Raw genomic sequence first — 15,657 nt, 5'->3', positions numbered from 1 at the left:
GACATAACAAACCAGGGAGTCAATACCTCGTATCAGCTACAGAACTACCAGTGGCTCTACTATAACCCCACCTGGGTGCGCCCTACTGGGCACCCGTAGAGGCTGTTAGCCCCCCCCCTCCCCCACGCCCTTCCCAGTCCTGATGAAGACCCGCTCTGACCCTTTAAGAGGGCTTACCCAGGGTTGAAACATGGACACTCAAATACTTTGGACCAGCACTAAGGACTCTGTGAGAATACCAACGGATGTGGTCCTCAGAAGTTCCTGATAACCTTGTTCTACTGGCCAAATTCCCCTCCCTGTCCCCCCTTCTTAAACATCACTGTTTATTTTGACACCTTCACCAATATGACTGAGCACTGAATGTCACCTTGCTTCATATTTTGATGCGCCGTGGTGTATTTTGTACAGCCTTTTCATATTTGAAATCAGGGTAACTATAAATTAAAAGAATTTATAAAAGTATTTTTTACCCTAGTTTGTTTGAAATTACATTCTTTTCTCGTAGATTAACTCACCTTAAAATGTATACATTCTTTCTTCCTTAATGAAAAAGCTTCTAAATGTTTTTATTGTTTATGATTCAGTACAACTGAAAGTAATAGTACACACCCGACAGAACCATTTGTATACTTTAAGCTATCTGTGGAACAGCAGAGGACAACATTTTTAGGGGAGGGGCTGTGGGTACAGGAACTCCTCATTCGTCTTAATCGTTCGTGAGCTCGTACGTCTCAGTGAAGTCTGTAGCCAACACAAGGAGACAATACCCACCAAATACTCATCCTTTAACCCGATTATGGGAGATTCTACATTCCAAGCGGAGCTTCGATTGTAAATGTTAATTCATTTAAGATAAGGACCAGGAGGAGTGGAGATGCCCCAAAAGATCGAAAAAGCTTTGTTTCCAAAGTCTTTGTTTTATAGGATAGACTTGATTTTAGCCAAAAGGCCAAACCTTCAGATGAATCAGTAGAGGCTTAGTGCTGCTGCAACTAAACCATATTGTTCCCCAGATCTGGAGTCGCTAGGGTGTTTAAAATTAGGTCCTTCATTAAGGTACCTAACAACTTCCCACAATAGGAGTTGGTAGACGCCTGATCTATGTGTGTCTTGAGTGAGCTGTGGCAGATGCAGGGTCATAACAAAATCTTTGATTCCAATAGAGCAGCTCACACCAACCGACAGATGCCTGTGACTCTTCTAATGAAGTCGCTGATTGATGCTTTCCGGGCTGTGTAAATGGGGCCGGACTGGCGGTAGTGGGCTCTGGGCGTTTCCCCGGTGGGCTGGCAGGGTGGGGGCAGGCTTAAGTCACTTGGGGGGCCGTTTTTAGGTTTCGCCTGGCGTCCGCTGCACAGCAGCGTTCGTGCAGGCGAAATTTTATGTTAGAACAGTACGGGGCTTTGTCCCGCCTCTCTCTTCCATTGGCTAGCTCCATAAATGGAGGCTAGCCATTGGAAGAGAGATCTGTCCGTCATTGCCCGAGCAGATTCGTGGGCGTTCCAGCGATTTTTACTCATCCCGCCCCTTTCAGAACGTCGTGCGGCGGTTGGCGGTGTTTTTTTTTTTTTTTTAGGTTTGTTGTGCTCATTTCTCCGAAGATGGCGGCCGGCGGGGGTCCTGTTCTGATGAACGCCTGCGCTCAGCTCGGGATGTCCTAGATTCCGGTGAGTGGGGAGCACTGGCACGTGTTCTTGTTGACTTCGTCTCATGGCTGTGCTTTTGCATGTTTGTAACGTGAAAAAATATTTCCTTCCTCTTGTGCATTTCCCAGTGACTCTTTGCTTTGTTTGCCTTTTTGATGTGTGCATAAGGCTCTCCACCTCTTTTCTGCGTTCCCCGCCTCTCTCCACCCTCTTGTTGTTATTATTTTTGGCTGTGTCGATGCGCTTTGTGTGGCATCATTTCCGTGGACCAGGTTCAAAGGTGCAGCCCATTGTTTTCATATACTGGTTGCGGCACCCATTTCACGAGCGCTGCACTCTTTCTTTTCAGCCCACCCGTCCTCTCTGGTTCTTTAGCCCACCCGTCCTCTCTGGTTAGTTTTCGTTTGCCGTAGCGTGCCCCACCCTCCCTATGCTGCTAGTTGCTTCTCGCACGTGTTGTCCCCACTGCTTTATCCACTCCCGCCGTCAATGTCGCCCTTGTCTACATACCGTCTCCCTCAGCGGGTCCAAGCAGTTTGAAGTACAAAAGACCTGAAAGAGTCTGAGAAAGACAATTTGGAAGAAAGTGGCACAGCAAAGATTCAGTGGGAGGAAATGAGAAAGAGAATGAGACATAGGAGGAGAAACTGAATTGCCGTAGTGTTCAGAGACAGAAAAGATTATAAGAAGAGTGGTGAGGTAGGAAAAGTGACTTAGCAGCAGAATAGGAGAAGAAGGCAGCGAAACTGGAATGAGCACAGGCAAATGGAAATATCTGCAATGGGGTGAACATTTCATGAAACGGCCTACCAGAAGTGGGGTGAGTTGGGCTTGTGTGAATCAGCCCAGACATGGATAATCACATCATGGACCCCCACGGATGCTAGAGTTCATGCACGGTTGTTCTGCGGCTATGTTTCTGCACAACGCAACTCCGCAAGGGGACTCTGCAGGACCTGTGCTCACTCATCTGAACGTGAGAGGCAGGCAGCACAGACTGTATAAGTGAAACTCTGTCTCAAGGCATCCATCTGAAAAACCCGTCATCCCAGGCCACTCCAACCCTCAGATCCTGCCGTTCCTCCACTCTTGTGCCAGGTCTTCCCAGCTCCTTCGCCCACACCCAGAAGTTCTGTCACAATTACGACTCCTCTCCTCCCTTGTACACACAAACCCAGCAGTTTCACCACAGTTCAGCCTCCTCTCTCAAGGCCACCGAGTACAACCAACTATAGACAAACAGGCGGTTTTTCGTTTTAATGTATGTCCAGATTTGTGTCGCAATGTATGGTGGTGCAGTGTATGACTGGGCGTTCGAGACCAAGTGAGTTGGGAAGGGAGCATGTATTGTATTGCACAGTCTTGAATACACTACCTCCTACAGGGATGCCTGCTGACTCTCCTCTTGACACTCTTCTGCAGGAGTAAATGCACAAGCCAGTTTTCATCGTAGTGCAAAATGCTAACTGAAATAGTTTCAAGGTGCCTATACCATTACTTTATGGTGTGGAAGTAATCCAGGTGAACAGAATCCGAAAGAAGCACAGCCTTTCCTCCAAACAACACGTGCCCATGCTTCCGACCAGCTCACAAAACATTTGCTTCGATGGGACTTGCAGACCGTAGATCACAGATCGGCCTCCGTCAGTCCTTGGCTTCTCGGCTGAGACTGGCCAACAACAAAGTTTAGATGAAAGTTAGTCGGGATACAGGTTTTATTCTGCAATCTGTACTGAAACAAACAGCTCATTTAATTTGTGGCATAATGGACCAACAAATGATGCAAACCTTTGCATATGTGGGACTAATTCAAGTTAACAATCAGTGAAGGTCACTTTAACACTTCTCCAATCTTGTCAGCCCTGTTACCCTATCTGTACAGCTTTCCCTTGGGTGCCCTTTACTCCTGCAGAGCTTTTTTCTTGCTTTTACTGCTGAATAATAAATGGAAATATTAAGCAACATTAAAATGTAAAGATACAGCCATTTTATTTGTCGCAGTAAGCTTACCTCTTAGTGAGGAGGCTCTTCTTGCCACCTTTGAGCTGTGTTTGGGCTGAATAGAGCAGAGTATCCGTTCAACTGCAGATCACTGAGACAGTCTTTCACTTGGACTTCTTTTCCGTTTTAATGATGCGGGTGAACTCTATTTTAGTGGTGTTTCCTTTCTGTGAGACACATGACATTCATGGTTGATGGATGATAGGCCAGATCTCCTAGGAGCTGTGCCTTTGTGTGTTGTGACTTTTAGATACAGGTGCATACTAGTTAACCATGTGTCGATAGCGCACAGGGGAACCCTCTAGGCTCTCAAAACATCTGTGCCCGTTGGAGCCTCGTGGGCTCCAATCACGACAATGCCCCCTGAAGCCTCTCAGGCTCTAAAACAATGTGTCCTCTGGAGCCCTCTAGGCTCTTAAAAATAATGGGGCCTGTGGGAGCCATCTGGGCTTGGGGAACGTGGGAGCGGCCCGCTAACAACCGGGGCCACTCAACCCTCTAACATGCCCCCCAATGTGTGTGGAGTCTCGTGGGCTCTGACTTATCGAGGAAATGCTGAACAATGTGGGAGCGGCCCACTTCCATCCGGGGACGCTCTACCACAACAACTGCCCCCGACATTGGAGCGTCCCCCTAGCAGGCGGGGGCTGCTCGAGAAAATAGGCCGGGACACCGCACTGTGCCTCACAAGGCACCACAACATGGACGGAGCTACACCCAGCCTGTTTACACTCACCGGGCTGCTCTCCTCTTCTCCGGCGGCAGGCGCTCTCCGGGGCTCCCCTCACTCCGGGGAGCTCGGCCCGACTATCTCGCTCCTGGAGGGGGCGCAACAGGCGCCTCTTCACCCGGTCCCCCGTCTCGGGACTGGGACCTGAGAAATGGAGCCCGCGAAGCCAGGCGCGGCTTCTCCTTGGCGGGCGGGCCTTCAGGACACACTTCTCTTCGTGCTTCCATCAGCAGGCCCCGCCTACAACCAGGCGGGCCGCGGTTCTCTATGGCAGGGAACGGATCAATGAGGGGTGGGCTCCCTCTAAATTAAGAATAGAAAAAGCAGAGTGGGCACCCGTCCTTTTAAAATAATCAAGGCAGTAATGCAGGGTGGCACTTGTAGGAAAATATGCAATAAGCGGGGTGGGCACCCGCGAAGCCGGTAAGATTGAGGGAATCCCTACGTCGGGGTTCCCTCGAGAAGGAGATCAGAGCGTTCCTCTTCAGCGGCAGAAATGGCAAACACAAAGGGGCACAGCGTTTCCCTGCATCAGGAAAGGAGCCAGGGGCTCTTAAAATAAAAGCAAGGTCCTGTAGAGTTCAAAAGTACAGCAGACAGGGTTCCTAGGGCAAGGAGCAGGCAGCTCCCAGCAAAGCAAGTCCCCCAGTCACCCAGTATCCAGGGCATCCAGGGGCTTAGCAGGGCCCAGGGAGGCCAGCCTTCCCCTGGGCCCCAGCAGCAGCACGCTACTGGTAGATTCAAGTCAGGAAACAAGAACATTTAACATGAGGTCACAGCCTCTTTTTATACACCAAATCTCTTTGTATCTAGGGTGCCAGGTGGGGGGAAACCAGACGCAGCTGGTTCTGGAGCACTCTGTTGTGCTCAGCCCGCAGCTGGTTCTGGAGCACTCTGTTGTGCTCAGCCCCTCTTCCCATTCACAGGACAGGCTAGGGACATTGGTCACACCACAGGGGGCGAAGCCAGCATTGTGGAGGGAAAGCCCAGCCCTATTCAGGTCCCAGGCGCAGCCCCTCCCTGCCATCAACATGCAGATCTCCCCATTAACCACCTGGGCAGACCCATCCTGACTCCTGGAGCCAGACACACCAGCCAGCTCCAGCCAATCACAAGCCAGACAGTCAAATCACATTAATTGCACCGACATGCCAACTTCTAGACGTGGCACTTCTACACTAGACACAGTAAAGCCGCACACATAATCGCGCAGCATTTACTCTCATGAGTTGGCACATACCAAACTCGACCCTGCACTCCCTACACACTAGGAACTACCATGGACACACATATCCCCCATGCATTCCTATGGGAGGCCAGGCAAATCTCACACACGCACTCAGAGAGCGCACGCACTTTACACTGCGCCACCGTGCTAAAGTGCACAAAGACCTGAAATAACTATAATGATGTAACATTAAAAGGCAAAAAGTTCAGGGGTGAACCTGCCAGAAGGGCCAAGTCCAACACTAATCTTTTTTGTTTGTTTTTCTTACTTCATGCAGGGTTTCAAGACTGGACATGAGAAAACGAACACTTGAAGAATAAGATCGAAGAACAGGGTTCTGGAGGTCCAAAGCTGGTAAGCTTGTTTTAAGTGCAGACCTGAAGCAGGCGTAGACATTTCCTTTGACGTTTGTAGAAGAAATCCAAGAGCCAGACCATACCTTGGGTATGGTTAAAATACAACAGCACCCAAGATGCTGCCTAATCTTTTGCAGGTTTGGAAATGTCACCGTAGTCTTGTGAGACTGCAGGACCGGGCCTTCAAGACCAGAAGCAGTGCACTGGCTGGGGTGACCACACTGCCAAGGAGAGTATTTGACTACGGAGGCCAGCTGTGATGACCAGGAGAGCACATCACAGGCAGGATAGGACTTCCAGGACGCCTCAGAGCTGAGGTTTTGGGGGTTTGATATGTAAAGGACTACAGGCCAGGTAATCCCTTACAGCACCCCGCCAAGACCACCCCACTGGTGGGGTCTTTGCTAGGTTTTGGGTATAGAGTAGACCGACTAGCTGTGTTTGGAGGTACATGTGCTATTCATTCTCAAAACCTTTCCTCTGGTCTAAAACCTTACAAGTGAACCTTATAATGTAAGCAACCTTTTAATGCCCTTATTTGGACCAGCCTGGGAAATAGGCCGGATTTCCTGAACCCAGAGTTACCAGCACTCCTGTATCAGTTGACGAGTGTGGCCATGAACTTCCATTAATGAGAAATTACATGAGGAATCAGGTCCCATTCCCCTGTTAGTTCCTCATTTTGGACCAGACTTTCACCCTTATAAGCAGCTGAAGACTCCGGGTGAGAGTAAAGAGATCTTCAGCTATCCCACAAATCTCATTAGTCTGATTGGAGATGCAGGTAACTTCTGTTAATGGTCCCCTCGTAATTAAGGGGCAATTTGTAATGAGGGCTTTAGTCTTTTAGAATCTAGAATGGCGCTCGCTCAGCTGAGCTGAGCGAGTGCGGACAGAGCAAGAAAGGAATCACTGCCCCAGACAGTTACTTGGATTAAATACAAGTTCTCAAAAAGTACCCCTGGGCCTTGAATTGCCCAAAATGGTTATATGCGAATGCATTGCATCTTTGATGAGCTTCCTCGTATATGAATTGATCGCACCAAAATGAACAGTTTTCCTGTTTCAAAGACATAACAAACCAGGGAGTCAATACCTCGTATCAGCTACAGAACTGCCAGTGGCTCTACTATAACCCCACCTGGGTGCGCCCTACTGGGCACCCGTAGATGCTGTTAGCCCCCCCCCTCCCCCACGCCCTTCCCAGTCCTGATGAAGACCCGCTCTGACCCTTTAAGAGGGCTCGCCCAGGGTTGAAACGTTGACACTCCAATACTTTGGACCAGCACTAAGGACTCTGTGAGAATACCAACGGATGTGGTCCTCAGAAGTTCCTGATAACCATGTACTACTGGCCAAATTCCCCTCCCTGTCCCCCCTCTTAAACATCACTGTTTATTTTGACACCTTCACCAATATCACTGAGCACTGAATGTCACCTTGCTTCATATTTTGATGCGCCATTGTGTATTTTGTACAGCCTTTTCATATTTGAAATCAGGGTAACTATAAATTAAAAGAATTTATAAAAGTATTTTTTACCCTAGTTTGTTTGGAATTACATTCTTTTCTCATAGATGAACTCACCTTAAAATGTATACATTCTTTCTTCCTTAATGAAAAAGCTTCTAAATGTTTTTATTGTTTATGATTCAGTACAACTGAAAGTAATAGTACACACCCGACAGAACCATTTGTATACTTTAAGCTATCTGTGGAACAGCAGAGGACAACATTTTTAGGGGCAGGGCTGTGGGTACAGGAACTCCTCATTCGTCTTCATTGTTCGTGAGCTCGTACGTCTCAGTGAAGTCTGTAGCCAACACAAGTGGACAATTCCCACCAAATACTCATCCTTTAACCCGATTATGGGAGATTCTACATTCCAAGCGGAGCTTCGATTGTAAATGTTAATTCATTTAAGATAAGGACTAGGAGGAGTGTAGATGCCCCAAAAGATTCAAAAAGCTTTGTTTCCAAAGTCTTTATTTTATAGGATAGACATGATTTTAGCCAAAAGGCCAAACCTTCAGATGAATCAGCAGAGGCTTAGTGCTGCTGCAACTAAACCATATTGTTCCCCAGATCTGGAGTCTCTAGGGTGTTTAAAATTAGGTCCTTCATTAAGGTACCTAACAACTTCCCACAATAGGAGTTGGTAGACGCCTGATCTATGTGTGTCATGAGTGAGCTGTGGCAGATGCAGGGTCATAACAAAATCTTTGATTCCAATAGAGCAGCTCGCACCAACCGACAGATGCCTGTGACTCTTCTAATGAAGTCACTGATTGATGCTTTCTGGGCTGTGTAAATGGGGCCGGACTGGCCGTAGTGGGCACTGGGCGTTTCCCCGGTGGGTTGGCAGGGTGGGGGCAGGTTTAAGTCACTTGGAGGGCCGTTTTTAGGTTTCGCCTGGCGTCCGCTGCACAGCAGCGTTCGCGCAGGCGAAATCTTGTGTTAGAACAGTACGGGGCTTTGTCACGCCTCTCTCTTCCATTGGCTAGCTCCATAAATGGAGGCTAGCCATTGGAAGAGAGATCTGTCCGTCATTGCCCGAGCAGATTCGTGGGCGTTCCGGCGATTTTTACTCATCCCGCCCCTTTTAGAACGTCATGCGGTGTTTTTTTTAATTTTATTTTTTTAGCTTTGTTGTGCTCATTTCTCCGAAGATGGCGGCCGGCGGGGGTCCTGTTCTGATGAACGCCCGCGCTCAGCTCGGGATGCCCTAGATTCCGGTGAGTGGGGAGCACTGGCACGTGTTCTTATTGACTTCGTCTCATGGCTGTGCTTTTGCATGTTTGTAACGCGAAAAGATATTTCCTTCCTCTTGTGCATTTCCCAGTGACTCTTTGCTTTGTTTGCCTTTTTGATGTGTGCATAAGGCTCTCCACCTCTTTTCTGCGTTCCCCGCCTCTCTTAACCCTCTTGTTGTTATTATTTTTGGCTGTGTCGATGCGCGTTGTGTGGCATCATTTCCGTGGACCAGGCTCAAAGGTGCAGCCCATTGTTTTCATATACTGGTTGCGGCGCCCATTTCACGAGCGCTGCACTCTTTCTTTTCAGCCCACCCGTCCTCTCTGGTTCGTTTTCGCTTGCCCGTTTGCCGTAGCGTGCCCCACCCTCCCTGTGCTGCTAGTTGCTTCTCGCACGTGCTGTCCCCATTGCTTCATCCACTCCCGCCGTCAATGTCGCCCTTCCCTACATACCGTCTCCCTCAACGGGTCCAAGCAGTTTGAAGTACAAAAGATCTGAAAGAGTCTGAGAAAGACAATTTGGAAGAAAGTGGCACAGCAAAGATTCAGTGGGAGGAAATGAGAAAGAGAATGAGACATAGGAGGAGAAACTGAATTGCCGTAGTGTTCAGAGACAGAAAAGATTATAAGAAGAGTGGTGAGGTAGGAAAAGTGACTTAGCAGCAGAATAGGAGAAGAAGGCAGCGAAACTGGAATGAGCACAGGCAAATGGAAATATCTGCAATGGGGTGAACATTTCATGAAACGGCCTACCAGAAGTCGGGGGGGTTGGGCTTGTGTGAATCAGCCCCGACATGGATAATCACATCATGGACCCCCACAGATGCTAGAGTTAATGCACGGTTGTTCTGCGGCTATGTTTCTGCACAACGCAACTCCGCAAGGGGACTCTGCAGGACCTGTGCTCACTCATCTGAATGTGAGAGGCAGGCAGCACAGACTGTATAAGTGAAACTCTGTCTCAAGGCATCCATCTGAAAAACCCGTCATCCCAGGCCACTCCAACCCTCAGATCCTGCCGTTCCTCCACTCTTGTGCCAGGTCTTCCCAGCTCCTTCGCCCACACCCAGAAGTTCTGTCACAATTACGACTCCTCTCCTCCCTTGTACACACAAACCCAGCAGTTTCACCACAGTTCAGCCTCCTCTCTCAAGGCCACCGAGTGCAATCAACTATAGATAAACAGGCGGTTTTTCATTTTAATGTATGTCCAGATTTGTGTCGCAATGTTTGGTGGTGAAGTGTATGACTGGGCGTTCAAGACCAAGTGAGTTGGGAAGGGAGCATGTATTGTATTGCACAGTCTTGAATACACTACTTCCTACAGGGACGCCTGCTGACTCTCCTCTTGACACTCTTCTGCAGGAGTAAATGCACAAGCCAGTTTTCATTGTAGTGCAAAATGCTAACTGAAATAGTTTCAAGGTGCCTATACCATTACTTTATGGTGTGGAAGTAATGCAAGTGAACAGAATCCGAAAGAAGCAAAGCCTTTCCTCCAAACAGCACGTGCCCATGCTTCCGACCAGCTCACAAAACATTTGCTTCGATGGGACTTGCAGACCGTAGATCACAGATCGGCCTCCGTCAGTCCTTGGCTTCTCGGCTGAGACTGGCCAACAACAAAGTTTAGATGAAAGTTAGTCGGGATACAGGTTTTATTCTGCAATCTGTACTGAAACAAACAGCTCATTTAATTTGTGGCATAATGGACCAACAAATGATGCAAACTTTTGCATATGTGGGACTAATTCAAGTTAACAATCAGTGAAGGTCACTTTAACACTTCTCCAATCTTTTCAGCCCTGTTACCCTATCTGTACAGCTTTCCCTTGGGTGCCCTTTACTCCTGCAGAGCTTCTTTCTTGCTTTTACTGCTGAATAATAAATGGAAATATTAAGCAACATTAAAATGTAAAGATACAGCCATTTTATTTGTGTCGCAGTAAGCTTACCTCTTAGTGAGGAGGCTCTTCTTGCCACCTTTGAGCTGTGTTTAGGCTGAATAGAGCAGAGGATCCGTTCAACTGCACATCATTGAGACAATCTTTCACTTGGACTTCTTTTCCGTTTTTAATGATGCGGGTGAACTCTATTTTGGTGGTGTTTCCTTTCTGTGAGACACATGACATTCATGGTTGATGGATGATAGGCCAGATCTCCTAGGAGCTGTGCCTTTGTGTGTTGTGACTTTTAGATACAGGTGCATACTAGTTAACCATGTGCCGATAGTGGGCAAGGAGAACTTGGAGAAGTCCTGGTACAGGCTGAAGAGAAGGAAGGAGATGGTTCCTGGCAGGACTCTACAGGAAAAAGGTAGGAGCTTGGTGTGTGCATCTAAAAGGACATTTGTTGATCGGGTAGATAGGATGCAAACCATTGGAGTACGGTTCCAGTGAATTTTCTGAGCTTCAAAAGGATGTTGATCATGTTTTGAGGGTTTCGGATGTTGGAAAAAATTTTGAAATTCCTGACTTTACATTTCGGGAAATATGCAACGCTTCTTAGCATTTTGCATTACCCATTTTACGTACTTTTTTTTTTTTAAGTGAGCACATGCGTTTTGTAAAAAAAGAAAAGTCTTACAAGATACAAGTGGGAGACTGGTCCAAGCAGAAAGTGTTCCACCAAGAGATACTTTTTCATCAAACCAGTCCTCTCCTGGTGCGTTATGAGTCTTTTTTAAGGCACATGCATACACGATGAAAAATAAATCACAAGAGATTGTGGTAAACCACATTGTACCCAGAAAATAATTGCATGACCGTTTTAATACATTTTGTGAAAATAAATTACATAACTCTGTGCATGCCATCTCCCCGTAGGTGTCTGACCCCTCACCACTTTGTGCATGCACTCTCCCTGTGGGTTTCTGACCCCACACCTCTCTGTGCGTGCCCTCTCCCTGTGGGTGTCTGTCCCCTCACCATGGTCTTCCTCACGTGGACGTCTCACATGCTACCTATTTGTATTTCCTTCTTCCCGTCAATGCCTGACCCTTCACCACGGCCTGCGTGCCCTATCGTCGTGGAAGTCTGACCTCTCACTACGCTCTGCATGCCCCCGTCTGTGGATGTCTGACGCAGGTCTCTACCCCCGCCTCTCTGGATAAGTTATTCTCGAGGTTCTCCGACTCCCCGCACCCTTCACTTCCCCGGCCACTGCTTGTGCTCTCGTCAGTCACTCATTGCTGGCCTGTGTATACCATTCTTGTTGGCATGCCTCTGCTCTTTGGTAGCCTCACTGGACCCCTCTATACCCGAGCTACTATTCCTATAAATGTCAGGGTCTCTCTATCTCACTACCTCACAACCTCACTCTCCCTCACTACCTTTATTCCCTCTCACTACCTCACTCTTTCTCTCTCACTACCGGTTCACCTACGCGTCCGCTATAAAGCAGCGTGTATTGTGTTCAGGGCTATTCATGGCCTGGGCCCAATCCCATTGCGGCGAATGTTTGCCTGGTATCTTCCATCCCGAGCTCTACGTTCCTTTTCATCCAGGCTACTTATAGTTCCGCGCTTCCAGAGAGTGAGGATGGGTGGCCGTTCGTTCAGAGTGGCGGCGGCCAAACTCTGGAACTCTCTGCCAATATCCCTGAGAAGGCTTGAGGATCTTTTAGCCTTTAGAAAGGCGCTGAAAACTTACCTCTTTCCCAGGACTGGTTGAGCTGCTGAATTTTGCTGGATCATGAGTCAAAGCGCCAGGATGCCCTTGGTGGTGACAGGTTTGCGCTATAAAAGTATACCACAATACAATACTACATCACTCTCTCTATCTACCTCACTAGCTCACTCTCTCTCTCTCACTACCTCACAACCTCACTCTCCCTCACTACCTCACTCTCTCTCTCTCTCTCTCTCACTACCTCACTCACTCTCTCTCTCTATCTCGTTCGGCCTACCTTACTCTCTCTATCTCACGAACTCTCTCTCGCTATCTCTCACTTCCTCACTCTCACTATCTCACTACCTCTCTATCTCAATACTTCACTACCTCACTATCTCTCTCTATCGCTCTCTATCTCACTCTCTCACTACCTCACTCTTTCTCTCTCTCTCTCTCACTACCTCACTCTCTCTCTATCTCACTACCTCACAACCTTACTATCTCTATCTCACTACCTCACAACCTCACTCTCCCTCACTACCTCACTCTCTCTCACTACCTCACAACCTCACTCTCCCTCACTACCTCACTCTCTCTCACTCTCTCTGTCTCTCACTACCTCAATACCTCACTCTCTATCTACCTCACTCTGCATCTCTCACTACCTCACAACCTCACTCTCCCTCACTACCTCACTCTCTCTCTATCTCACTACCTCACCCTCTCTCTCTCACTCACTACCTCACTCTCTCTCTATGTCACTACCTCACTCTCTCTCTATCTCACTTCCTCACTCTCACCCGCTCCCTTCTCCAAAACACTGTTCTCTTCTCCCGTGCTGATCTGCTGTTCCCTTCCACCGCCTACTTCTCTAACTCCCTGTTCTCTTCTCCTGTGCTGATCTGCTGATCTCTTCAACACACATCCTTCTTTAACTCCCTGTTCTCTTATAATATGCTGATCTGCTGCTCTCTTCCACATACATCCTTCTGTAACTGCACACTCACATACATACAACCATGCACGCACACACATACAACACACATACAACCACACACACACAACCACACACATCTATCTATCGCCCTCACTCTATCTATCACCCTCACTCTATCTATCGCCCTCACTCTATCTATCGCCCTCACTCTATCTATCACCCTCACTATCTATCGCCCTCACTCCATCTATCTATCGCCCTCACTCTATCTATCTATCGCACAACAGCAGCATCACTCAGGGGCACCACAGCATCACTCAGGGGCACCACAACATCACTATGCACTACCACAGCATCACTGAACGCCACTGCATCACTTGTCGCCACCACAACATCACTCAGCGCCACCACAGCATCAATCTGTGCAAACATTCAACAACAACTGGTTCAAATATGTTTAGACAGAAAGAATGATGGATTTGCTATTTTGATTCGCACATCAACCTTAGTTCTCATTAGTCATAAGCCAATACAATTTCACACACACTGAATAGTACGGAGTGCTGCTTGGCGTTGGATGCATACCCACCTAAGGCATCAAACCGCGACCACCTTCCCAAATGTCCGTTCGGAATGGAGGTCCCCACAATATGAAGAGAAACACCAGTGCACTTCCAAAACAGTCTCTTTGATCCCTTCGCTATTTTAGCGTTTCATCAATAATCCATATCCTTGGTCAAAAAGTCAATTTCACAAAAGGAGAAGATGTAGAAATTTCAAGCCTTTATTTTGCCCACTTTATGGTCCACAGCCGACGCGCGTTTCGCCCCCTTCGGGCTTTCTCAAGGCTTTATATGGTGTAAAGATATATCTCAGTTCCAGCATCTATATACAACTATTAGAATGATACTCATGTACCCTTGTCCAGCAGATCTAGAATATAAGCTTAGTCTGAAAATTCATTAATATTGTTGAAGGATCCTTGTATTTTCTCAAGTCAAAACTGTAGTGTCAGTTTTCCCAAATACCATCTTGATGTGGAGCCATGCTACGTTCCACAATCTCAGCGCGAGTGTAGATCCGCTATGTACGCCGCCCCTGCAACCCGGCGGCATATGTTCTCTCAATGTTTTAAGCTTTATTACAAATGTCACAAAAAAATGTTGATATTTCACTTCTGTTCTTATATATTAGTCACGATAAAATACACTGAACATAATCTTCACAAAAGTTATTTCCAAAAGTTTAAGCTATTGCCATTATAAATTACAATAACTTTTATTTAAGTATTAATTATTTTTAAAAAAACATTATTTGTAAACTCAATACTTCTAAGTCACGTAAATACAAAACATGTTGCATTAAAAATGCTATAGGTGTCACATTGTCAAAAAATTAAATTATTAGCATTGTAAATGACAAAGCTATTAATTTCACAATTTTCAAAAATAACACATAAATAACAAATTTGTCATGTACAGGACAAATAACTCAAACTTTCCTAATGCAAGACCTATTGCATTGCAAATGCTTGTTCCTCTTTAAGTCGTTGTGGTCTCTTCCACCCATCAATTCGATCCTTTATTAGCCTAAATATTCCCACTGTCCATTTTATTGCTCTCATCTGATCGGCTCCTGTCCATCTCTCCTTCTCCTTCCTTTCTCTCTCTCAGAACAATTTTTCTCCCTCTCCCAGATCCTTTCTACAACATGTCGTCCATTTTATCACGTTAGGCCCGTCTCTTCCTTTCTTAAACTCCCTTCCTGAAACTGGATTTACATTTAGCGCTTTGGCTGGAGCCGACAGCTGCCCTCTCTCTCTCACTCTCTCCCTCCCTCCGAGCAGGGAGAGAGAAAAGAAAGATGGGGGCTGCGGGAGGAGGAAGTGCTGCATGGCAGCCACAGAAAGAGCCCCCGCTCCCCGAAAACAGCACCACATACCCCCCTGTCCCTCCCGAAAATCACCCATCTGCAACACCAAAAGCGACCCAAAGGACATTCTCACCAAAAACCCCGGTCATAGTGTGGAAAACTACAACTCCGCCACACTGATTCCATCAAGCTCAGAGAGGGGAAAAACATGTTTTGGAGATTTTCTTGCTCAACTAGTTTTCTTCGCAAACTTGCTGTGAAGTAAATAACACCCGGGGGAAGAATACAGAGAGTGGGGTGATAATTGCCAATGCAGATAGGACACACCAAGAGCCGCGTGGTCTGTGGCTCTGTGTATGTGTGTGTGTGTGTGGCTCTGTGTGTGTGGCTGTGTGTGTGTGTGTGTGTGTGTTTGTGGCTCTGTGTGTGTGTGTGTGTGTGTGTGTGTGCGTGTGTGTGTGTGTGCAAATGCAATAGGTCTCGCATTTGCGAGAGATTAAGCTATTCGCATTGTAAATGA

The 15,657-nt window shown here is 47.3% G+C and overlaps 1 protein-coding gene and 1 pseudogene across 3 annotated transcripts in view; both read left to right on the top strand.

The window, feature by feature from the left end:
- Nucleotides 1-15,657, top strand: part of LOC147700533 (uncharacterized) — a 140,829-nt gene that overhangs the window by 119,090 nt on the left and 6,082 nt on the right. The window contains exon 2 of one of the 2 annotated variants that reach the window (XM_086929684.1): nt 5,886-5,962. The exons of the other annotated variant lie outside the window; for it this stretch is intronic. The gene's annotated coding sequence lies outside the window, so the exon portion shown is untranslated. The remainder of the gene's footprint in view (nt 1-5,885; nt 5,963-15,657) is intronic. 2 annotated transcript variants of the gene reach the window in all.
- LOC147700532 (uncharacterized) overlaps nt 5,882-15,657 on the top strand; it is a 65,323-nt pseudogene continuing 55,547 nt past the window's right edge. Inside the window, exon 1 of the transcript XR_015297389.1 lies at nt 5,882-5,962. The product of XR_015297389.1 is annotated as an uncharacterized LOC147700532 (transcript). The remainder of the gene's footprint in view (nt 5,963-15,657) is intronic.

This window comes from Lissotriton vulgaris, chromosome 7 (assembly GCF_964263255.1).
Source record: "Lissotriton vulgaris chromosome 7, aLisVul1.2, whole genome shotgun sequence".
Classification (NCBI taxonomy): domain Eukaryota; kingdom Metazoa; phylum Chordata; class Amphibia; order Caudata; family Salamandridae; genus Lissotriton; species Lissotriton vulgaris.
The sequence above is the reverse complement of the archived record's forward strand: the minus strand, read 5'-3'. Positions and strand labels throughout refer to the sequence as shown.